The following is a 25664-nucleotide window of genomic DNA, read 5'->3' on the forward strand; positions in this document are numbered from 1 at the left end:
AATTATTCTAGTTATTAAAAGTTATTAAAAGCAGAGGAAGTTACAACATCTCCAAAACTCAGCAGTAACCAAGTGTTTCTATGTTATTCTCAGGACAGATCTCATGAAGGAGCATTTTTAAAACCCAGCGCACGCGTAAAACCTGATGGGTTTCTCCTTCAGATATTATTTTCTGTTGTCAGATTTTGTATTCCATAAATCTAATGGGTAGAGACCTCATTAAAACAGTCTTAGTTCTACTGCAGATGGTCTTCATACAGTTTCTGACACAGTACTTACAGTTTGGTGCAGTTTTTGTCCGCAAGTGTTAACTGACGCTTATGGAAAGTACAAATTCATTGTTTTTCACAGCAGCTGCTGGGAAGAGGTTATATTAGTTTTTTTCTTCCCTCTTCTGATTCATGCAGCGTGTTGATTTACACTGTACCTTATATCAGGTCCTGACAAAAACCTATGAAAGGTTTGGTTCTGCAGGTTCTTTTTTCTCCCTTTGGAGAAGGAAAGGACACCTGATCAGTTCTGTGTTGCATAGAAATATTAAAACACTTGTTGTTTTCTAAGATATCACCAGCTAAAAACTTTTAAAACGTTTGAGAGTAATTGGTTTTGTTAAACACATTTCCCTTGGTAAAAACAAACCTTTAAAATGAGTATGAAAAAATTGGGTTATTTAGAAAGAATCTGATTGGACAGTGGTACCACACAAAAATTAAACTAATCTCATGCTTCCTAAAAGACTCTGCATGAAAAGGCCTTCAGAACCGTGGAGTTATTTTCCACCACAGTATCAAGTTTTTAAGGATGCTTTTTCTTTATTTTAAAACAGATCTGTATTTTTTGTTTTTGGCTTTTTAGCATAATGTTTGTCTGAAGCTTCTTATGAACTGTGTTAGAAGCAAATATGATCTGAGGTAAATTAGGAGCTGTGAACTAATAATTTTAAATCTGATTATTGTCCAAGCAGAAATAATATATTTAGCCAATCCTTCAATCTCTGCAGAAAGTTAACACCATTGTTCAATGCAGTAGTACTCAACTTGTGGTTCCTGGACTCCTGAAGCCTGTAAGCCATAGATTTTGGGTCCATGAAATTATAAGACTTAATTAAAGGTAGGCTGATTACTTATTAAAATAGATCTAAGCCAATGATGAGTTCCAGTCATTTTGGTGACTTTGAAATGCAATAATACTCAAAATTTATACTCTGGGGAACACAGATTGGGGTTGAAGAGTTTAGTTTTGGAACCAAGGTTAGGATTTTTATAACAGAATCAAGATCAGTAAAATCCTTTATTTTAGGAAAAGAAAAGAAATAAAGGCTCTCTTAACAGTAAGAGGATGGTCGGCTCAAACTCAAGTCTCCTTGTTTGATTTCTTAGGGTTTAAAGATTAAAGGAATACATAGGAGTACAAAGGTAATTTCAGATTATTAAGAGATAAAATATTGAAACATTTATCAGCATTTGGATTATTAAAGAGGGGTTCTAGTAATAAGTTTTCCCCAACTCTCAAAATTTAAATAGCCAAATTAAAGAAAATGATGTTTGTTTTTTTTTTAAACACTATGTGGGAAAAAGTCCAGTTTGGAGACAAGCTCCTTATCTTAATTTATGATTAAGTCAAACACTGCAGTTTTGTTTAGTTTGGGTATCACATGAAAATGTCAATGCTGACTTTTCTAATTTCCCCTCGGGGATCAATAAAGTATCTTTGAATTTGAATTGAATTAAATAAAAAATACTTCTTTGCATTTAACTTGAAATTCTGCAATGCAGCTGCGATCAAATTGAGCCAAACAAAAAGAGAACTATAACAATAACTCTCAGGATTGTAGTTATTATTACAGAGTTACAGTACAAAGAATTAGCAAAAGGTTTCAGCATCAGTAAATTTGGATTCATATAAGAGAAAACTGTTGCTGTGCTTCTAAATACTTTGAGATCTCTTTGGACTATGTGCACTCATTTTTAAAAAGGATCCTGACGATTGTCATAACAAAATTTATCAATTATAGCATTAAAAGATATGGCTGAGAAAACATATTCTGAAAAGAGATTGTTAAAAATTTATTTGATTTCTTGAAGCTTCAAATTTGGCCATTTGTCTGTCTCTGATGTTTTGTCTTTGTTTTGTTGGACTGAATGTTTGTTTATATGTTGCATGAAACAATAATCCATGTTTAGAATAATATTTCTAAATCCCAGATTGATTAAACTTTGAGTTTTCAGGAGAGTTAAGAAGCAGCTTGTTTCTGAGGTAGGTGCATGTTAATAGCTAAGCAGTTTAAGTTACACTAATGTGGGATGGGATGAAGAAACTGTGGGTCCGCCCATAGGCTGTCAATCAGAGGTTAGTTCTGCCTGACTCCGCCCACCTACTAGATTGGTTCATGCCTTTGCTGTCATGGTAACGCTCAGCACCTCCCTTCCTGAGTTTTAACACTGTTTAAGAGACAATAGAGTCAAAATGCTTGTAGTGATTGTTGCCTTAAAAACATGTTTTTTTTGTATAATAATTAAGGATGTAGCATGACTTTTAGATTTATGTGTTTTATTACTAAAAGGTTAATTAAATAGTTTAAACTAGTTTGAAGAATTAGTTTTGCATGCAGAATCATTGGTGATTTATTAGATTGAAAGTTTCCCTGGTACCATTAAACTAGCTGACAGTTCAAGATATGCAAAAGTAAGGAATATATTTTTGATAAAGAATCAGAGTCATGACTTTATACTTGGTGGGAATTATTTATTAGATTGAATTTGTAGGGTTTATGCATCTGAATTACATTAGATGTCCATTAATCTAATACTCATCTTCATACAAGACAAATCAGGATGATATGTGACTACTTTCTAAGTGAGACATTGATGAACTGAATGACAGTTAAACTGAATTGCAGTTAAAAACATCTGGATTTTCTTTATGTTGCTTTCGTTAAATTCATAGTGACACATAGTTATGTCAGAATTCATTTCTTTGGTTCTATGTAATGTGATCTTGGTTACTAAAACATTTTTGTACAAACTTTTTGCTGGATTGTCGCATGGGTTGGACCTTGCGCCAGAAGAGGGGAATGTCAGAATAAAGTAACATGGGGTTCCAAAAGTTTTAGCACTCATGGGAAAAAGGGTAGCTCAGACCTCCAGTGAGGACTTAGTGACAATGCGAGAGAGACGTTGTACTTTGTTTATATAAATGGTGCATAGTTCCCTAAGACCACATTCTGAAAACCTGTCTGAAATTATGGTGTTGATTCGTTTGTGAAATTTTATATCTCCACAGATTAGACCATTTTTGAAATTCTTTTTGGGTTTTCTGAAACTATGAAATGTTGACCTGTAATCAGACCTTCCTCAAACATCATGTCACATTTTTGATATTCAGAATATTTAGCTGATGGTCATTGCTAGTATATCAGGTGAAGTCAGAAGATCAATTATTTGGATTTTGTTGGATGTTTTGATGAAGTTCATGTAGTTAAGCACTTAGGTTTGAGAATGGGACTTTGAATTGAAAATTAGCCAAGTGTTGTCAAGGCTCTACCTATTGTTCTCACTTATATGAGATTGAGACAAAGGACACAGGCAAATCTCAGTCCTTTTGAAGTGCTGTGTGGCAGGTCTCCTAATTTGGACATGGGGATATTGCCAAGATAATTTTCTTCCACATCTTTGTGTGAAGATAGGATGTTGTTTTACTGTCAAAACCTGTCCACTGTGTTTTCTCAAGTTTCACAGACGGTGAAGGCTGCATTACCAGAAACAGCCACTTCCACCCTCCAGTCCTTTATTCCTGGCGACTGGATTCTGGTCAGAGAATCTAGGAGAAAACACAGGTAGTCCAGGCGCTGGAATGGCCCATATCAGATCCTACTAGACACCCAGGAAAGCTGCAGGAAAGCTGCAGGAAAGCTCCAGCTCCTCTAGCTTCATCTGGCTTCCAGGACGCAAGTCATCTTCCAACTGGATCATCCACGGTCTGAAAGGTGTGAGGACAGCGGACCACCACAAGATAAAGAACTGTAAGCTGATCACTGGCGAGTGATTGAAGAGGTGGTTGAAGAACACTGTTCTTACAAGGGCACAATAATCCCTTGGGCAGTGCCACGTTATTTCAGAATCTTTGGCTCCAGATCCTTTTGTGGTAACTCTTAATCTTACAGCCTTACCGAATGGAAGTCAATTGTATGGCATGGCAGGTAAATTAACCAGAGTTCTTGTTACTTTTCCTAGTAGAGATGGGTTCTCGTGTCCTAAGAACATGGTTTGGATGTGTGGAAACAGATCATATCTGTATCTGCCTGCTAATTGGTCTGGAGTATGTTATCTAGCTCATTTACTACCTACAGTCACGACTTATGATTCACTCAGCCCATTATTAGAGAGGAAGACAATGCTCAAACGGCAAAAGAGAGCTAGGATCCCACATTGGAAAGGGATTTTGGGTACAATTTTTCTTAATTATGGTGCTGCTAACGCCGCCCATAGGATTAATGAGTTGTCAGTTGAGTTAGAAAATCTTACTGCTTTATCTGAGGAAGGTTTCACTGTTCTGACTACGGAGCAGCAGGCTATAAGAACTATGAGTTTGCAAAATAGAATGGCTTTGGATTATCTGTTAGCTGAGAGGGGTGGTGTTTGTCATTTAATTGGGGAACAATGTTGCACTTTTATTCCCGATGTGTCTAAGAACATGACAAGTATCCATGATAAGTTTGAGGACTTGCTGACGACCCAACAGAAGGAGAATATGAGTTCCTCTTGGACTCCTTGGTCTTGGTTCTTTACTGGTGGATGGACATCTTGGTTAGTAAAGATTGGAGTGATTCTTTTATGTTTCTTTTTGATTTTGGTGTTTCTTTCATGTTGTATTATTCCAATGGTTAGGGGAATGGTGATGAGACTGGTACGTTTTTCTGTGTTGCCTGTTGATAAGGATGTGAACTTAATTTCTGTTTGTCATGATTGTGATGATTCTGCATTTGCGGTGGCAGATGGTATGGATACCGATGGATTTTATGTTGCTTGAGATGCTTTAATGATGTGCTAACTCTAAAGTGTTTGGGGAGTTATTACTGATGTTCAGCATTTTAGTGGTATATATAGAGATTTGGAGTTTTTTTTGTTTTTTTTTAAGTGTTGTTATCCTTATTGTTTTAGCTTTGTTTTGGTTGTAATTTGAGAACAGTAGATCTTAGGGGAAGCCATGAAATAACACATGTATTTGTTATGTATTCTTTTCATTTATTAGTTTTACTTTGATTATGAGCTTGGGTGCTGGTTTTGTAGCATTTTCTTTTAGTTTTGTGATTATCTTGTAATCAGAAGAAAGGAGTGTGATGGGAAATTCTTTTAAAATGCTCTGATATTCCCTTCACCTCTCTCATTTGTTTCTGTGTTGTATCACTCACAGGTGACCTTCCATCTACCTCTCACCTCTGACCTCTGTGTTTGATTAGTGTTCTGTTTTTATTAGCAGATGGACTCTAAATTCAAATGCTGGAGAGTTTCATGGTTAACCCTTCCTGAAGTGTATATTTCAAGGGAAGGTAGATGGGTGGCCTCATAAATAACTTTGTTAACTCTGACCCGGGGAGGGTCTAGGGGCCATATTTCTAAAACTCCTTGAAGTTGAGATAACACCCTCATTTTTAGTATAAATACTGTTTGTGATTTCTGTTCGTTGCTCTGTTTAACTGACTTGCTTGGTGACAGAGTCATTCAAACGCTGAATGCCTTTGAATAAAACTTATTAAGACAAAGTCCGGATTTTCTCTTGTTATGAGTCAACTTCTACCCACTTTGATAAGAAAATTCCACAACAATCTTCTCCCACACAAGATCAATAAGCATTGGTGCCCTCCAGGGGTGTGTTCTCTCCCCACTCCTCTTCTCTCTCTACACAAATGACTGCATCTCAGCAGACCCATCTGTGATACTAATTAAGTTTGAAATAGTATCACAGTTGGAAGATACTGATGTTTGTGAAGTTTGATGGAAGTTACTGAAGTTAGCAGATGACACCAATGTCATTAGTCTGGTCCAGGACAGTGATGAGTCTGCAGACAGAAAAGAGGTGGATCGGCTGGTACACTGGTGTGGTCAACCACCACCTGGAACTTAAACCACTCAAGACAGTGGAGATGATGATGATGAACTTTTGGAAAACATCACCCCCACAGACCCCCTTCACCATCCTCAACAACATTGTCTAGAATTGCGCCGCTCAAGGTGGCAGCAGGTTGGAGTAGCTCTGTTACCTTTGATTCTGATTTATTCTTTTTTGGGAACTATTCCTCTTGTGGTGGATACAGTTGATTTATTTATTTTTTTTTTGGACAACTGTCCTTAATTTCTCAAAAGCTCAAATAATACTTCAACTACAACCCCAAATCCCTGATGAGTTGAAAAGGAGACGCCGTGGGTGCAGAGCAGGAGCTAAGAGAAGAGAGAAGGAGGATGTTCAAACCATCTCTTCCGTTGATTAGGATGGGCAATGTGAGATTGTTGGGAAACAAGTTGGATGAACTCCAAGCCCTACAAAGGACCCAGCATGAGTACTGGGCATGCAGTATTATGTGTTTTACTGAGACATGGCGGCAGGATCATATCCCCGACTCCAGTGTCTCTCTTCCGGGCTTTTTAACCATACGAGCAGACAGAGATTTAAAGAGGAGTGGCAAATGTAAAGGAGGTGGACTGGCAGTACTTGTGAACAACAGATGGTGTAATCCAGGACATGTAACTGTGAAGTGTCATCTCTGCAGTCCAGATATTGAACTGTTGGCAGTAAGTTTTCGTCCATATTATTTACCCAGAGAGTTCACCAGTGTTATTTTGGCAACAGTTTACGTTCCACCTTCCGCTGTTGCCGACACTGCATGTGATGCCATCAGCTCAGTTGTTGCTAAGCTACAGACACAAAACCCCAATGCTTTTGTGGCAATTTCTGGTGATTTTCACAATGCTTCACTCTCTGCTACACTTCAAACGTTTCAACAGTTTGTCAGCTGCTCTACCAGAGAAAACAAAACATTGGATTTGTTTTATGCAAATGTCAAGGACTCATACATCTCTACAGCAAGACCTCCTCTAGGCAAATCAGATCACAATCTTGTTTTTCTCTGCTCGAAATAAAAGCCCCTTGTTCAGAGGCAACCTGTAATAAAGAGGACTGTGAGAAAATGGTCACAGGAAGCTGAAGAAGCTCTGCAAAGTTGCTTTGAGGCTACAGACTGGGATGCACTGTGCCAGCCACATTGAGAGGACATCAATGCCATGACTGAGTGTGTAACCGACTATATAAACTTCTGTGTGGATAACATCATCCCCACCAGAACCATGAGATGCTTCCCCAATAACAAACCTTGGACCTGAAGGACCTGCTTAACAAGAAAAAAAGAGCCTTCAGAGAGGGAGACAGAGAATTATTGAGGAGTTTACAGAAGCAACTTAAAGTCAAGATAAGAGACAGCAAGGAGATGTACAAGAAGAAGCTGGAGAGCAAGCTCCAGCAAAACAATATCAGAGATGTGTGGACAGGGATAAATAAGATCAAGGGCTTCAGGCAGAGGGATGATCGGACCGATGAAGGTCTGGACAGAGTCAATGAACTGAACACACTCTTCAACATGTTCAGTTCAGAAACAAGCTTCGCATCCTCCTCTCCGGCTCACAGCCAAACAGACATTCCACCCTCCTTTGACCCACAGGACCCACAGCTGTCCAGTAACACCTCAAATTTTTTATCTTCCAACTCTGCCCTAGACCCTTCTGCTTCTACATGTTTGCCTTCAACCATATCAGAAGATGTTGATGCTTCCTTTGCTTCCCCCTTCCACCTGTCTGTCTCAAGAAGTCAAGTGAAGATGAAACTGGAGAGACTGAATCGGAATAAGGCTCCTGGTCCAGATCATCAGTCCTAGAGTCCTGAGGTCCTGTGCAGAGCAGCTCTGTGGGATTCTGCAGAACCTCTTCAACCTTAGCCTGGCCAAGAAGAAGGTTCCGGTGTTGTGGAAGACCTCGTGTCTTGTTTCGGTACCAAAGAAAACTCACCTATCAGTCCTCAATGACTATAGACCTGTTGCCCTGACATCCCATATCATGAAGGTCCTAGAGAGACTCCTGTTGGCCCACCTGAGTAAGCAAACAGTAAACCATAAGGACCCCCTTCAGTTTGCTTATCGCTGTGGAGTTGGAGATGCCATCATACACCTGCTTCAACAAACCTACTGTCATCTGGACAAAGCCAGCAGCACTGTGAGGATCATGTTCTTTGATTTCTCCAGTGCATTTAATACAATCCAACCTGATTTGCTTTGTCAGAAACTCCAGAGGACTCAGGTGGAGGCCTCAACAATCTCCAGGATCAAAGACTACCTGACAAACATACCACAGTTTGTGAGACTGAAGGGTTGTGAGTCTAACCAGGTAGTCAGCAGCACAGGAGCACCACAGGGGACTGTACTCTCACCATTCCTTTTCACTCTGTACACCTCAGACTTCCAGTACAAGACAGACTCCTGTCATCTGCAGAAATACTCGGATGATTCTGCAGTCATGGGGTGGATCAGAGATGGACAAGAAGCTGAGTACAGGAAGGTAGTGGACCGCTTTGTGGCATGGTGTGGAAACAATCATCTCATTTTGAACGTGACTAAAACAAAGGAGATGATTGTAGATTTTAAGAGAAACAGGAATAAGTAAAAACTATTTCTATCATGGGAGAAGAAGTGGAGGTGGTGGAGGAGTATAAATACCTCTGTGTTCACCTGGACAACAGACTAGAGTGGAGATGCAACTGTGAAGCCATCTACAAGAAGGGACAGAGCAGACTGTACTTCTTGAGGAAGCTTAGGTCCTTTGGTGTTTGCAGCAAGATGCTTCATATCTTCTATAAGTCTGTTGTGGAAAGTGTGATCTCTTCTGCCATCATCTGCTGGGGAAGCAGCATCAGAGCCAGGGACTTAAAAAAGCTCAACAAGCTGATAAAGAAGGCTGGATCTGTTCTGGGGATTCCTCTGGAACCTCTGGAGATCATTGTGGAAAGACGGATTCTTCATAAAATGAAGAACATTATGGAGAACCCTGAGCATCCTCTTCATGAGACTGTCCTACAACAACAGAGTGTCGTCAGTCAGAGGCTTCTTCAGATCTGCTGTAAGACGGAGCGCGACAGGAGATCCTTCCTGCCCACAGCCATCAGCATCTACAACGGTTCTTTGAAGAAACCTTCATAATGAGCTACAACAACATTTAATTTCCCTTTGGGATTAATAAAGTATTTTTGAATTGAATTGAATTGTGTTTGCTGTGGACCACTTCTGGTTCTTAGGAACCACCATTTCTCGAGATTTGAGATGCCCTCACACATAGACAATGTTCGGAAGAATACCTAGCAGAGAATGTACTTTCTGAGGAAACCCAAGATGTACACCCTTCCTCAGTAGCTGCTGCTGATCATCTTCTATAGTGCCATGATTCAGTGTGGTTTGGCTCATCCACAAAACAGGAGAGGTCCAGAGTGCAATGAACAATCAGGTCTATAGAGAGAATCATCAGGACTGACCTTCCCTCCATTCAAGATTTATACAGGTCTAGGGCCAGGAAAAGGGCAGCCAAAATCTCTGCAGACCCCACACCCTGCTCATAAACGGCTAGACTTTTACATTCAGTTCTAGAGTACTGTTTGCTAAAACCAGCCAACACAGAGACAGTTTCTCACCCCAGGCTCTTTGCCAATGAACACTTGACAGTCAGAGTTCCAGAACTATTACTGGTGGTTGCAGCAATACTACGAGAGCAGCCACTAGTCTACACTACTTTCCTGAAGAGAGGAGGATAAGAGCTGCCTGGATGAGAGGTGTAAATCTGACAAGGGACAGACGAGCTGGAGCCACCAACCACAGCCAGTCATGGTCGGAGTACTCTTAGCAAACTGCTTTAAACATGAAACTTCCAAATTTGCAAGAGAACATTATGTCAGATATCTTACAGATGAAGGAGAATGTTGAAAGCAGATGCTGTAGTCACTCTGTTTAGTGCAGCTGGTGTGAAAAGAACGCCAAAGAAAGGGTTGTCGCTTGCTGTTGCGCAACTGATCAAAGCAGTTTTGTTTTGGAAAATTTCAATGCATGGCTACTGTCTCTAAAAAAACACCATGCCTGCCTTCAAGCAAAAATGCAGTGGATAAAAATCTACGAATAAGATCAAAAATTCCTAACAAAGCACAAGAAAACATGGCTAAACCTTTCCTGCACCTCCACCCACACACTGAGAGCTACTTCAAAGAGATGATTCTAAAGAACTGCACAGATTGTTACATATACGTTTTTTAAGTCAGTTACACAACAATCCTACCGTGTACATTTTTGTCAACAACTCAGGCGCCAGAAATTCCTTTTTTTCAGCTACAAAACATCTCTTCTAACATGAAGCATGAGGATAAGAATGTTTAAGTCTAAGAAGTCAAAGGAGTTTTCAGCTGCATTTTCCCAGTATTGGACCAGGGATTTTTACTTTAATTCAGAAACTTGTCAGAAAACTACATTTGTCTCTGATTTTATGTAAGAAAATACACACAAATATTGTGAAAGCTGTATCTTACAGAACTTTGATTAATTTGAGTGATTAGAAAATGTCACAAAGTAACTAATTGGATGATTTATCCAAATAACTTGAAACAATAAAACAATACCTAGTTATAAAGTTATCAAACAATATCAAACAATACCATGGAAGTAGTAAAAGGTTTAGGACAATTTGAACACTGATTAATTGTTCTTTACTGAGGTTGACAGAAGACATTCTATAAAAAGTTTGATCAATCTGTTCTTTTGTTGCTTCAAGTAGGCTTTATATCCATTTCCATCCATCCATCCATCCAAATTCTTAAGTCTTGATGGTACGAGAGCCCATGCCAGCAGTCAGCAGGTGATAGATCTATATAAGTAAAACAAGATCTAATGAGAAATAGTATTTCTTTGTAGGGTTAAGAATAAAGAAAGAAGTTTAGCAATTTACAACAGTTTGTATTAACATGATTGTGAGTCACAACATACATACAAGCCCTGTCCCAATACTCGCACTTCCACCCTTGTGTCCCTGAATTGCGTGTTCCCGTTGATGGGTTAGAGTGCGTAGTGTGTCCTAATTCTCCAGAGTGGTCCTTAGCCCCGCCCCCTTTGTGCCCTCAATTCACACTTTGGCGAAGCCCGCATCTAAGCAGACTTCGCCTAAGTATATTACCCACAATTCACCGCTGCAGATTACGTTCTGAGCAAAAACCAATCACAACCATCAACGTAATCAACCATCAAATCAGAATAATAAGAACTGCATAAACTTTAGACAGCAGGCCGACAAATATTTTTTTTTACTGATTTTCCAGGCTCAACATTGTAAGATACCACTGGGTTCAGTGTGAGTCTAGGCAGTCAGTAGGCTATAACACTGAAGTTACCTTTCAAACAAACACTGGCATGGTGAGAGTCTGGTGTATAAGCCTCCTTCGCTTCCTGCATTTCTTCTCCTCAAAACAATGGCTTGTTGCAGTTTTAAATCGTGTTTTTACCAGCAAGACTGTGAAAACAGCGCTGGTTCCCGCCATTTTTGGTGTTGCAGTTACGGTGCAGAGGTGCAAGTCCATGACGTAACCCCTACTGTCCCAATTCTCCAATTTTGCACGCTTGTAACTTGCGCACTTCAACCCCTACATGCACTTGTACAAAGTACACCCTTCATAGAGGGGTGTAGGGTGTAGTGTGGGTATTGGGACAGGGCCACAGTGTAGCAGACTAAGCCAAAGGATCATGCAATTTTGAAGTGGAAGGAAAGGAAAATACCTACAGTTCAAACTCTTTCTATTAATAAAAATCTGAAAAGCGTGTCTAAGTTCATATTCACCCCCATTACTCTGATGCCCTGAAGTAAAATCCAGTGCAACCAATTGTCTTAGTTGTTCACCCACTTGGTAGGTAAAGTCAACCTGTGTGTAGTTTAATCTGTAAATGCAGCTGTTCTGTGAGGGCCTCAAATGTTTGTTAGAGGATAGAGGTGAACGAAATTCCAAACACCAAACAGCATCATGCATACCAAAAGAATGTGACAGATGTTAGGGGGTTGTGAAGACTTTTAAAGCAGGGTTAGTTTGTAAAACAACATATTTTAGTTTGTAATAGTTTGTTACAATATAACCTTTGAACCTCTCACCTGAGCACCTGAAAATGAAAAGTGCATGGCAAATCCACCATGATTTGGCCATCCCCAAAAATGGATAGGAAGTGCAAGAGCATTAATTAGTAAGGAAGTCAATATGCCCATGATAACTCTGGAGCAGCTGCGAAAATTCAAAGCTCAGTTGTTGACAGGATGACTATTAGTCTGCCATTCCACAAACCTGACCTTTTACAAGTGGGTGGCAAGAACAAAACAATTTCTAATAAAAACCTTGAGAAGGTGCCATGAGTTTAAGCAAATGTGCACAGAAAAATGAAGAAAATGTTCTTGTCAGATGAAGCCAAAGTTGAACTTTTTGGCCTACATGGCAAATGCCATATGTGGTGGAAAACTCTGAGGGGCCATTAGGGACATTATTCTGAATTTACTCACACACTCTACTGAAATGTTACATGCTTTTACACACACTACTAAAATGCTCTTACACGCACTACAGAAATACTCTCATACACGCTACTGAAGTTCTCTTACACACACTACTGAAATACTCTTACACACACTATTGAAATACACTTGCACGCACTACTGAAATACTGTCATACACACTACTGAAATGTTTTTACACACACTAATGAAATACTCTCATCCACACTACTGAAATGCTCACACACACTACTGAAATGATTTTACACACACTACTGAAATGCTTTCATACACACTACTGAAATGTTTTTACACACACTACCAAAATGCTCTTATACACACTACTGAAATACTCTCATATGCACTACTAAAATACTCTCATACACATTAATGAAATGTTTTCTAATTATTTCAGTGGAAATGGAAGGTGTTTCAGTAGAAACAGAAGGATGTTGCATCCTAAACCCTAAACCTACAATAATAATACATTTTATAGTTTTATGATTTAATAATGATATTAAAATGTATATTTAATATTTACCACAATTTACCACATCTTTTATAATTAAGAATGGAAATAATTAGCACAGAGCTGTGAAGCCGTAATAACAGAGCCTGAGGGTTAAAACCTGTCTCCAGTGGTCTTTATTTACCCCTTTTACATATCCCGGATGGCTTATAAGCTTGTTTTCCTTAAAATATTATTGTTTATTATCTTTTCATTTTATTCTTGTTTATAAATCACCAATTTAAATTTTTCAAAATATTTTTTATGTTCATAGATATAAAAAAATATAACACTGTAAATAAAGTAAATTAATATTAACAGATCCCATTTAATTAAATTTATTGGTAAAACCTTTAGCAACTTAAACACAACATTTTTTAAATTCTGAACAAAGTTTAAATACATTTATTCATAGAGCATAAAACTAATACATTAGTAGTTGTGGTTTTTTGTGTCATTCTATTAATACCTGTTTTGGCACATTTACCTTGCTTATTTACTTTGCTAATTCTTTGATATAACCTTTTTTATAACTGTCTGCACCCTACCTGCTGCTGTAACAAGTTCATTTCTCCATTGTGACAACAATAAAGGCAATCCTATCTTATCTTAATAATAAAAATAATAATATATAAATAGACCAAACATTAACCGTTAAATCTGACTGAATTATACTCAATGGACATTTTGTTAGGTACACCTGTCAAACTGCTCGTTAGCACAAATTTCTAATCAGCCATGGCAGCAACTCAATGCATTTAGGCATGTAGACGTGGTCAAGACAATCTGCTACAGTTAAAACCGAGCATCAGAATGGGGAAGAAAGGTGATTTAAGTAACTTTGAACGTGGTATGGTTGTTGGAGCCAGACGGGCTGGTCTGAGTATTTCAAAAACTGCTGATCTACTGGAATTTTCACGGACTACCATCTCTAGGGTTTACAGAGAATGGTCCGAAAAAGAGAAAATATCCAGTGAGCGGCAGTTCTGTGGGCACAAATGCCTTGTTGATGCCAGAGGTCAGAGAATGGCCAGACTGGTTCGAGCTGACAGAATGGCAACAGTAACTCAAATAATAACTCGTTACAATCAAGGGATGCAGAAGAGCATCTCTGAACGCACAACATGTCGAACCTTGAGGCAGATGGGCTATAGCAGCAGAAGACTACACCAGGTGCCACTCCTGTCAGCTAAGAAAAAGGAAACTGAGGCTACAATTTGCAAAGGCTCACCAAAATTGGACAATAGAAGATTGGAAAAATGTTGCCTGGTCTGATGAGTCTCGATTTTTGCTGCGATATTCGAATGGTAGGGTCAGAATTTGACATCAACAACATGAAAGCATGGATCCATCCTGCCTTGTATCAACGGTTCAGGCTGGTAGTGGTGGTGTAATGGTGTGGGGGATATTTTCTTGGCATACAGTGGGCCCTTTAGTACCAATTGAGCATCATGTCAACACCTCAGCCTACCTGAGTATTGTTGCTGACCATGTCCATCCCTTTATGACCACAGTGTACCCATCTTCTGATGGTTACTTCCAGCATGATAATGTGCCATGTCACAAAGTACAAATAATCTCAGACTGGTTTCTTGAACATGACAATGAGTTTACTGTGCTCAAATGACCTCCACAGTCACCAGATCTCTATCCAATAGAGCACCTTTGGGATGTGGTGGAACGGGAGATTCGCATCATAGATGTGCAGCCGACAAATCTGCAGCATCTGTGTGATCATGTCAATATGGACCAGACTCTCTGAGGAATGTTTCCAGTACCTTGTTGAATCTATGCCACGAAGGATTAAGGCAGTTCTGAAGGTAAAAGGATGTCCAACCTGGTACTAGCAAGGTTTACCTAATAAAGTGGCTGGTGATTGTTTATCTGTGTTTAACTTCCACTCATTGGGGAAACCCAGTGGGAGTTTGAAAATGATGTGCCAGGAGTCAGACGTTCTCCCCTCAGCCGCTTGGTCAGCTGATAGCTGGTGAGGGCTGTTAGCGCAGCAGGTGCGGACATTTCTGAAGACGTTGCAGCATATGCAGTTATGCTATATCTTGGTAAATGGAGCAGATATTTCAGTTTTACACAACCACATTCTCGCCTGAAAACATTGTAAAAGGTATTGAGGTTCCACAGAAAGCTTAATATATCCAACTTTATTCACAGCTTTTCTCTATCCTCTGCCATTACTACTTCCGTTTCAACAATCTGCTTTTACCCACAATGAATCATGTGATAGGGTGGGCCACGAAGTATACACTGGACGCATCTTTCATATATGGAGAATAGAAGGAAAGGACGCATTTGTTGGCTCCCTTTGGAGGAGCCTTCGAATTTGAACAGCCTTTGTCACATTGCTGTGACGTAATCAGCCCGCAAATGCCACCTTAGAAGGACACAGCCCTTTGTCTCTCCTTTCCTACTTAAACAACTTCATTTTCTTCTGAAATGCCTTTCTTTTCTACTGAAATGTCTTCCTTTTTTACTGAAATAACTTCAGTTTTTACTGAAATAATTTGAAAACATTTCAGCAGTGTGTATGAGAGTATTTCAGTAGTGCGTTTGAGAGCATTTCAGTAGTGCATGTAAGAGCATTTCAGTAGTGTACGTAAAGCATGTAGCATTTCATTAGTGTGTATGAGAGCATTTCAGTAGTGTGTGTAAAAGCATGTAACATTTTGTGTGTGTGAGAGTAAATTCAAAATAATATCCCTAACGGCCCCTCATAGAAAACTATCACTTTACACCATCCTGATCACATCATAGCCATGGTGAAACTTCGTTATGGCAGTAGCATGCTCTGGGTATGTTTTTTTTTTCAGCAGCCAGAAAAATTGCTTTAAATAATGGCAAGATAGAGGAAAAAAAAGATACAGGAAAATCATGCAGCAAAATTTATGATACATTTAGAGCTACAGTGGAATGGTTCTTCAAAACAGTTTCTTGTGTTAGACAGATCAAGGTCAAAGGTCAGCCTTTGTGCCAAGACTTGAAAATTGATGATCACTGATGCTTTTTATCCAATAAGACTGAACTGAGATATTTTGCAAAAAAAATATTGGGAAAATATTTTTATTCCATTCAGTTCAGTTTATTTATATAGCGCAAATTCACAACACATGTCGTCTCAAGGCACTTTACAAGTCAGTTCACTCAAATCATACAGATTTCAAGTCAGGTCCAAATATTCCAATTCATCTGAACTATCAAACAGTACAGTCAAATTCAGTTTATTATTGGAATTGGTTAAATAGTTTTCTATATAAGGAAACCCAGCAGATTGCATCGAGAAGGTGACTTGTAGCATTCACTCCTCCTGGACGAGCATGTAGCAACAGTGGGCAGTCGCTTGCATTGATCTTGCAGCAACCCCTCATACTGATGCAAGAGTACTTTATATGGGAAAGAAAAGTAAAACATTAATGGTAGTAGCCCATTTAATGGATTTAGAGAGATAGGGTTAAACACTGAAAGTCAGGGCCAAATATAACTGGCCCTGATGTGCAAAGCTGATTCGTGCATACCACAAAAGCCATGCAGCTGGAATTGCAGTGAAAGCTGGTCTGGGGACTGAATATAAATACATACCATAATTTTCAACATTTCATATGTAAAAAATATCTTGAAAACAATGTATTATTTCTCTTCTATTTCATAATTACCCGCTACTTTATGTTGGACTATAACATAAACAACGTTTTTTAGCTAGCACGAGGGAATGTGAAATGTGTTCCACAGCTTGATGCTTGATATTAGCAGCTCTTTTAAAATAAAGTGTTTAAACTGTCTTCTTCTAAACCATATGTGGTTCTTACAAATGTGGTGAGCTGTCAAGAGTGGGCAGATTTATCCCACACAGGTTGCTGTGTTCTCAATTTAGTAAATGTCACTGTCTTCTGAATCACATCTGCTCTTCTGGAGACTTCTGAGCTCTTGAAGGATGCTGTGACAAGAAGTTAACAGCAACTACCACTCATTTGTAAATCTTGCAGAGTGATAACATATTGTTCTTAAGGTCTAACATGAATTTCTCACATCTTGTGATTTTCAAAAATTTACACTAATCACCAATTGAAGTTACAGGGCTTTTTCTACAGTAATATGGATTATTTTATGTGAATATATGCATGTAATAATAGGTATGTCTAGCAAATATATGTTTAAAAAAGAGCCCCAACTTATTGGGTCTTCTGAATTTACAATCTAACAATTTAAACATGCAATTATCTTAGATGTCACCAATCTCATACACTGCTTCACTGCAGTAGAAGGGCTAATTAAAGAAGCGTTTCATGGTTGATTCCGGCAAATATTGGAGCAGTTACTATTAGGTCAGAATTTTCTTACTGCACATGAGCAAGGTACACGGCACACTTCAGCTTAATCCATAGGGGTTTCATTAATTCTGTTCTGTAAAAAGCAGATCAAGCTAATTTGCCCCCTACGGTCCGACCTCGCTGTTCATTAAAAGAAGCATCAGAGAGACCAATTAATCAGTGCTCCTTTAATCTGTCAAAAAAGGGCTAAAAAATGAAGGTGTTCTTCTCTTCATAGAGAAATACAGTCATCAGAGGATACAGTTTGGTTTCTAGTCACTCTTAGTCTATCCCTGAGCAAGCTAATGTTTCTGCTTTATTGCCATGATAAAAATATGACACTGCATATTTTGGAATTGGGATATATTTCTTCATAAATCATTGTGGTTTGTACAACTTTTGTATAGTCTTTTTAAATACAAGTCTATAAGGTAATTTGTTGATGCTGCAACATTTAAAAGAGACATCTCAGGTTTAGCTCATTTGTTTGAATAAGCTGACTATAATAACTTACTCACTCATTTTTCTAATTGGCTAAAACTGATTACAGCAACCAGCTGTAGTCAGCTTTGCCTGGATACAGCTGACAGAGGTGTATTGACTGTGCTATTGTATGTATTGACTGCTATGACTGCTTCAATGCGGCGTGGCATGGAGGTAATCAGCCTGTGGCACTGCTGAGGTCTTATGGAGGCCCAGGATGCTTCGATAGCGGCCTTTAGCTCATCCAGAGTGTTGGGTATTGAGTCTCTCAACGTTCTCTTCACAATATCCCACAGATTCTCTATGGGGTTCAGGTCAGGAGAGTTGGCAGGCCAATTGAGCATAGTGATACCATGGTCAGTAAACCATTTACCAGTGGTTTTGGCACTGTGAACAGGTGCCAGGTCATGCTGAAAAATTAAATCTTCATCTCCATAAAGCTTTTCAGCAGATGGAAGCATGAAGTGCTCCAAAATCTCCTGATAGCTATCTGCATTGACCCTGCCCTTGATAAAACACAGTGGACCAACACCAGCAGCTGACACGGCACCCCAGACCATCACTGACTGTGCGTACTTGACACTGGACTTCTGGCATTTTGGCATTTCCTTCTCCCCAGTCTTCCTCCAGACTCTGGCACCCTGATTTCCGAATGACATGCAGAATTTGCTTTCATCCGAAAAAAGTACTTTGGACAAGTGAGCAACAGTCCAGTGCTGCTTCTCTGTAGCCCAGGTCAGGCGCTTCTGCTGCTGTTTCTGGTTCAAAAGTGGCTTGACCTGGGGAATGCGGCACCTGTAGCCCATTTCCTGCACATGCCTGTGGCTCTGGATGTTTCTACTCCAGACTCAGTCCACTGCTTCCGCAGGTCCCCCAAGGTCTGGAATCGGCCCTTCTCCACAATCTTCCTCAGGGTCCGGTCACCTCTTCTCGTTGTGCAGCGTTTTCTGCCACACTTTTTCCTTCCCACAGACTTCCCACTGAGGTGCCTTGATACAGCACTCTGGGAACAGCCTATTCGTTCAGAAATTTATTTCTGTGTCTTACCCTCTTGCTTGAGGGTGTCAATAGTGAAAATGAAAATTCTTCTATTGCAATGACTTTTTTTTTTTGGCAAAACAGCAAATTTAGGTAAATAGAACTTGTTGGACAGCAGTCAGGTCGGCAGTCTTACCCATGATTGGGGTTTTGAGTCATGAACCAGGCTGGGAGTTTTAAAGGCCTCAGGAATCTTTTGCAGGTGTTTAGAGTTAACTCGTTGATTCAGATGATTAGGTTCATAGCTCGTTTAGAGACCCTTTTAATGATATGCTAATTTTGTGAGATAGGAATTTTGGGTTTTCATGAGCTGTATGCCAAAATCATCCGTATTAAGACAATAAAAGACCTGAAATATTTCAGTTAGTGTGCAATGAATCTAAAATATATGAATGTTAAATTTTCATCATGACATTATGGAAAATAATGAACTTTATCACAATATGCTAATATTTTGAGAATGACTTGTATACATTAAAGCTACAAATTATTTTTAGCATTATTATTTAATCATTTTTATTTAACCAACAAGTTTCTGATAAAAATTATTATAGGCATATTTGAAAAGATAAGAAAACCATTCATATAATTTGAAAAAATAACTATTTATATTTATATTTTATCAAAACAAAATTATGATTGATAGTCAATGGAAATTCTTGATTGGGTTTAGGTCTATCAAACCAATCTTGTAATCGCTGACCAGCTTTTTGCATGTTTCCATTGGTATTTTGACAATTTATTTGTGCTAGTAAATAAGCTCCAATTATTTGAGGTTGGAAGACCTTTTCATTGTCCTAATTTATGGCTATCTCCACAGATTTCTAAATTCAGATTGAAGTCAGAACTTTGATTGGCCTACTAAACAACGGTAATATCACTTACAGTCAGAAGAAACATGTTAGTAAAATTTGAGATCTGCCAGGGTATGAATCATTTTGGGCTTAACTGTATATGTATTTTTTATGTTGGAAGAGACTATACAGCAGCAGTACAAGCACATTATGCTATCAAGCACATAATAAAAAGAAACATCCAACATTCTATTATGACAATTTTTGAAAAATTTCAGTCTAGTTTTAAACAATTACACACACCTGAAACAGCTTTGGTAAGGGTCTGTAATGATAATTTTTAGCAAATGACACTGCTCAGTTTGTGGTCTTTGTAGTCCTGGACCTTACTGCAGCAATTGATTCTGTTGACCACGCTATCCTCATATCTGGGTTGGGATCACACAGTTCCTGGTGGATGCAGAGGCTGGGAACACAGGGTTGGACTCTTTCATCACCCAGGCTGAAGTCACTGAGATGGTTAAAAAGCTCCATGGTGGCAAGGCTTCGGGGGTGGATGAGATCCGCCCTGAGTACCTCAAGTCTCTGGATGTTGTGGATCAACTGGTCCACATGTGTTCTATGGACCTGGAGAGGGCATTTGACTGTGTCTAGGGGTATGGAGTGGGGCACCCCCTTTATTAGAGGACATCCGATCTCTGTACAAGCGGAGCAGGAGTGTGGTCCGCATTGCCGGCACTAAGTCGGACCTGTTCCCGGTGCATGTTGGACTACAGCAGGGCTGCCCTTTGTCACCGGTCCTGTTCATAACTTTTATGGACAAGATTTCTAGGTGCACCCAAGGGCCGGAGGGGGTCTGGTTTGGGGACCAGTGGATTTTGTCTCTTCTTTTTGCAGATGACGTGGTCCTGCTGGCACCCTCTAGCTAAGACTTCCGGCATGCACTGGGGCGGTTGGCAGCCGAGTGTGAAGCAGCTGGAATGAAGATCAGCTCCTCCAAGTCCGAGGCCATGGTTCTTGACTGGAAAAGAGTGTCATGCCCTCTTCAGGTTGGAGGGGAGTTCCTGCCTCAAGTGGAGGAGTTAAAGTTTCTTGGAGTCTTTTTCACAAGTGATAAGACAATGGGGCAGGAGACTGACAGATGGATCGTTGCGGAGCCAGTTGAGGTGGCTCGGGCATCTATACCAGATGCCTCCTGGACACCTCACTCAGGAGGTGTTCCAGGCACGTCTTTGGGAAGAGGCACTGAGGACTGCCCAGGACACGTTGGAGGGACTATGCCTCTCAGCTGGCCTGGGAATGCCTAGCCCCCCCCCCCCCCCCCGGAGGTGTTGGAGGAGATGTCTGGGGAGAGGGAAGTCTGGGTGTCTCTACTGAGTCTGCTGCCCCTGTGACTCGGTCCTGGATAAAGCGGAAGACTACGAGTAAAACCTATTAACAGTTCATCCTCCATTCACCTGCTGTTCAGATGTCTTGATGACTTTAAGACCTGGATGGCTTCAAATTTTTAAAGTTTTAATGAAAAAACTGATGTTATTGCATTCAGCCCTAGCTCAACTGCTGGGTCTCTTCCTGTTAACCATGGTTCTCTTGAGCCGTATCTTAAGCAGTTTGTAATGAAATCTAGGGATCATTTTAGACTCTGATTTTAAGTTTAACTCTGTTTCGAAGAAAAGCTTCTTCCAGTTAAGGCAGATAGCTAAACTGAAGTTAGTGTTGACCAGACCTGACTTTGAGAAAATAGTCCAAGTCTTTATTACAAGCCGACTTGATTACTGTAATGCACTTTATTTTTGGGTCATTCAGGCCTCCCTTTCCCGTCTCCAGCTTGTCCAGAATGCTGCAGCTCTGCTCTTAACGGGAACTTATAGGTTTGAACACATTTCACTGGTTTTATTCTCTGCACTATTTTTACCCTTTCACCATCTCCCTGATAACCACACTTGACATCATCTAGGCTATCAATATTGGAGAGTGTTGGGCAACACAAATCACCACTCAGCCAGAACAAAGTTCGCTGACTGGTTAAACAGAATTTAACAAAGACTCGAGGAAGATACATTGTCTCGAGGAATTTTAGTATTCTAGGTACTTGAATCATTCAAAGAATTGTTTTAGCCCTAATTTTGAGTTTTGCTGATTACATAACGGTACTATTTCCACACACGTACTTGTTTATTATCAATTTCTCAATATGTGGGCAGGCATGGTAAAAAATAAAGTGCTTTCTTTTTCGTGTATAGCTGATGTGGCCTTTACTAGTTTCTAAAGGAATTACATCAAGCTTTAAATGGTAAATGGCCTGAACTTATATAGTGCCTTTCCAGTCATACCGACCACTCAAACTGATTTACACTAGAGCCACATTCACTCAATCGCACTCACAAACATGCACACATTCATACACGGATACACAACTACCTCCTGCCACATGTTGATGTGGAAGTTGGAATCAAACCCGCAACTTTCGGATTGCAAGACAACTATTCTTCCCACTATGCCACAGTCACCTTTAGGTGCACAAAGCCACCACAGATTCCAGCATGTCATTGTTTATTTACCAACGTTGAAACAGACAGGAAAGGTTTCTTAAATATAAACACACTTCAAACCTCCTAGAATTTAAAGGGCGTATACAATGGTTATAACGGCAACCAAGATACCTTTAAAAATCCTACAGTAGTCCCTGAACTGATTAATTTTCATTAAAATACCTTTTCAGAAAAGGCATCAATGACATCCATAAAAGCAAAACTGTATTAAAGCTGATTAGCATTCAACTATTCCCATAAACCTCACTGAACCATGGACTATTTTATATAGAAAATGTTAGTAAACATTTTAGAAATGCATGAAGGGGGTTGAAAGGAAGTAGAAAACAAGAAGTCATGGTGGTTGTGACCCTTACTTGGCAACTGCAGAGAATCAGCGCTGTTAATAAGAGGTCTCTTCAGGTCCAGGTCAGGCTGAGGCTTGATGAATCAAAAGCTGTCGGTGTTTGTATGTTGCTATCTGAAAATTCTGCAGGTTACACCAAACTTCAACCTGCTTGTCATCAATAGACAGACATGTTTCTTTGTTAGTTGGCAGGCTAAATAATGGTATACATTTGGCATCTGTAAATACAGACAGTAAAATGAATTGATTCCTGCTACTGACCTGGTTTCCAAATGAAAAAATATGTTTTACATTTATGTCACGGTGGGGCAAGCTTGCTATTAAAACATGGTCAAAGAACATCGTATTTCTCAACGAAAGGAAAATAAGTTCAGGGCCCAGTTGGAGCTCTTTGAGACAATGTTTGAAAAAGATAAAATTGAGACAAAGACATAATTTATGGGATGGAATATCAGAAGCAATATTTCAGAGACTAATAGTTTTATCATCTTTTATAGCTTTTAACTAAGAGAAAATATGCAGCCGGCATGTGTACATAAACATAAGTACATAGACTTGGATATTAAATTCTCCTTTATTTAATTGACAGTCCGGTTTTCAGATTTGGCATTCTGACAAACACCTGTCACACTGAAGACAGTGTCTGTATATTTGAGAATCAGAAAGGTATTTGGAAGTTTGGATCTCTTATTTTCTGCATTTTCAGTATTTATTTTACACTGTGAAGCAGTGTAATCTATTTATTTTCACATAGTATCAACAAATGATTCACTTCTGTACTCCCGAATGGAGTCTTGAGTGCATTTACCAAATCCACTGCCATCAAGTGAGGGGGAAATTGGAGGGTGTCCTAAAGTACCTTTGCATCCCCAAGGAGTGTTCTGAAAGTTGCAAGAAGACTGACAAAGCTGAGGTCTACCTGAGACAGTAAATAATAGCGCCGGTGTTTATGGCTTGCCATCTGTCTCTGCAGACTTATCTCTTTTCTTATGTTTTTAAGAGTTTTTATCAGAGACATAAATTCAATATTGGTGTAAGAACATCAGCCACTGTTAGATTTTTATTTATCTGCCACCAAGCTCACCTATTTTATTTGCAATGAGAACAGCCCCAAGTGTTTTCCTCCACTGGCCAATGTATCTGCCTGCTCTATAATGCACACCTGTCTGCTCAGAGACATCGCCACAGACGTTAGGGAAGACGCACAGGACAGCTGGTGAAGCTGAAAGCCTGCCTTGCACATTTTCCAGTGACAGGATTTATCCATCGTTTTCCTGGCACCTTGTGTCCTGTAGTGCCCTATTTAGCTCCGCCGGTGGGCTCCGGTGTCCAAGGTAGTCACCGCTGTTCTTCCAAGCTTAGGAATTGTGAAATAAACTCAATAAACTTGCTACCACTGGTTTGGGCACCTTGGTCATCTTCTCACACTGTGCAGCCTATAAGGATAGCCCTCCTAAATGCTAGACCACTAGTCAATAAAGCTTTAATTTTGAATTACTTTTTTACTATGTGTGACTTGGATTGTGTGTGTGTGAATGAAACCTGGCAGAATGTCAGTGGGTCCAGTTGTTGCTTTGATCTTTTACCAGCAGACTGTTCATATTTTAATGTCCCAAGGACTTCCGGACAGGGTGGTAGGGTAGCAGCTGTCTTTAAGAAGAAATTAATCTGTAAACAACGTTATTACAGCTTTGAACTTCTGTCGTTTGAGTTGGTTCGTTCCCGCCTGACAACGTGCAGGCCTGTTTACATACCTCTGAAATATGATAAGGATTTTATTAGGAACTTTTCATATTTTTTCAGTGGAATTATGCGAATGTATGATCATGCTTTACTTTTTGATTACTTAAACATTCATGTGTACTGCCTGAAAAAGCCATTGGTAAAATATTTTCTTAATCTTTTACACTCTTAATCTTGTTCAATTTGTGTCTTGTCCAACACAAGAACATGGTCACACCCTGGACCTTGTGTTATCTTTGGTTTACTGGTTTTAAACATTTTGTTTGATCATTGTTCTGTTGAGTTTGAATCCTGTTTGCACTGTTGTCATTCTAAACATTTCATTCTGACACATCATCACATTTTTAACACAACAGCTGCTGTACAGTTTTCTGTTGTTTTCAACAAGGCTTTAGAGCTTCCAACTGGTTTTAATACCTATGGGATCTCCTCTAATTTTTCTCTTCCATGTCGAATGGTTTTGAAGTATTTTTTAAAAATCTCATGTAAAGAATCTGGGAGTGATCCTAAATTTAAATGTTAACCTTGAAAAAGCTCTGTTGTAAAAATATCCTTTTTTAAATTGAGTCTTTTATCTGAAGTGAAACCATACTTATGTTTTAATGTTTTTTAATGGGTGATTCATGCCTTCGCTAGCTCCCAACTGGATTACTGTAACACTCTTTATGTTGGTGTTAGCCAGGCCAGTCTCCCACGACTGCAGTTAACACAGATTTCTGCAGTTCATCTCTTAACACAAACAAAAAAACATAAACATTTCTTTCTAGTTCTCGCAACCCTTCACTGGCTTCCTGTTCATTTTAGAGTTTATTTTGTAGTTTTATTGTTTACCTTTAAGGCCCTCAATGGGCAGGCTACTGTATACCTGTATAATCTCCTGCAGCACAGTGCCCTCCAGATCTCTTAGATCTAATGATCGAGACTGGTACACAGAGGTGATCGGGCCATTTCTGTTGTAGCTCCTAACTGTAGAACTTACTCCCTCTTCACATTAGACAAGCTTCAGTGCTTGGTGTTTTCAAATCTCTTCTAAATACACACTTGTGTAGATTTCAATCCTGTTTTCAGGATTTCTTCCATATCTTCCACGTCCCCGACTGACATCATTGTCAGACACACAATCCTCCGCTTCTGCCAGGAGTCCATTGTGTATCCGTAGAAGAATGTCCCATCTGGATAAGAGCGCTCTCCCTTACCCTGTCTTCCAGTCGAGAAAATTTGATCAATTGCGTTGAGAGACCAGCTGAACAGATCAATAATTCACAATTTGGGAGATATACAA

This window comes from Girardinichthys multiradiatus, chromosome 9 (genome assembly GCF_021462225.1).
Source record: "Girardinichthys multiradiatus isolate DD_20200921_A chromosome 9, DD_fGirMul_XY1, whole genome shotgun sequence".
Lineage (NCBI taxonomy): Eukaryota > Metazoa > Chordata > Actinopteri > Cyprinodontiformes > Goodeidae > Girardinichthys > Girardinichthys multiradiatus.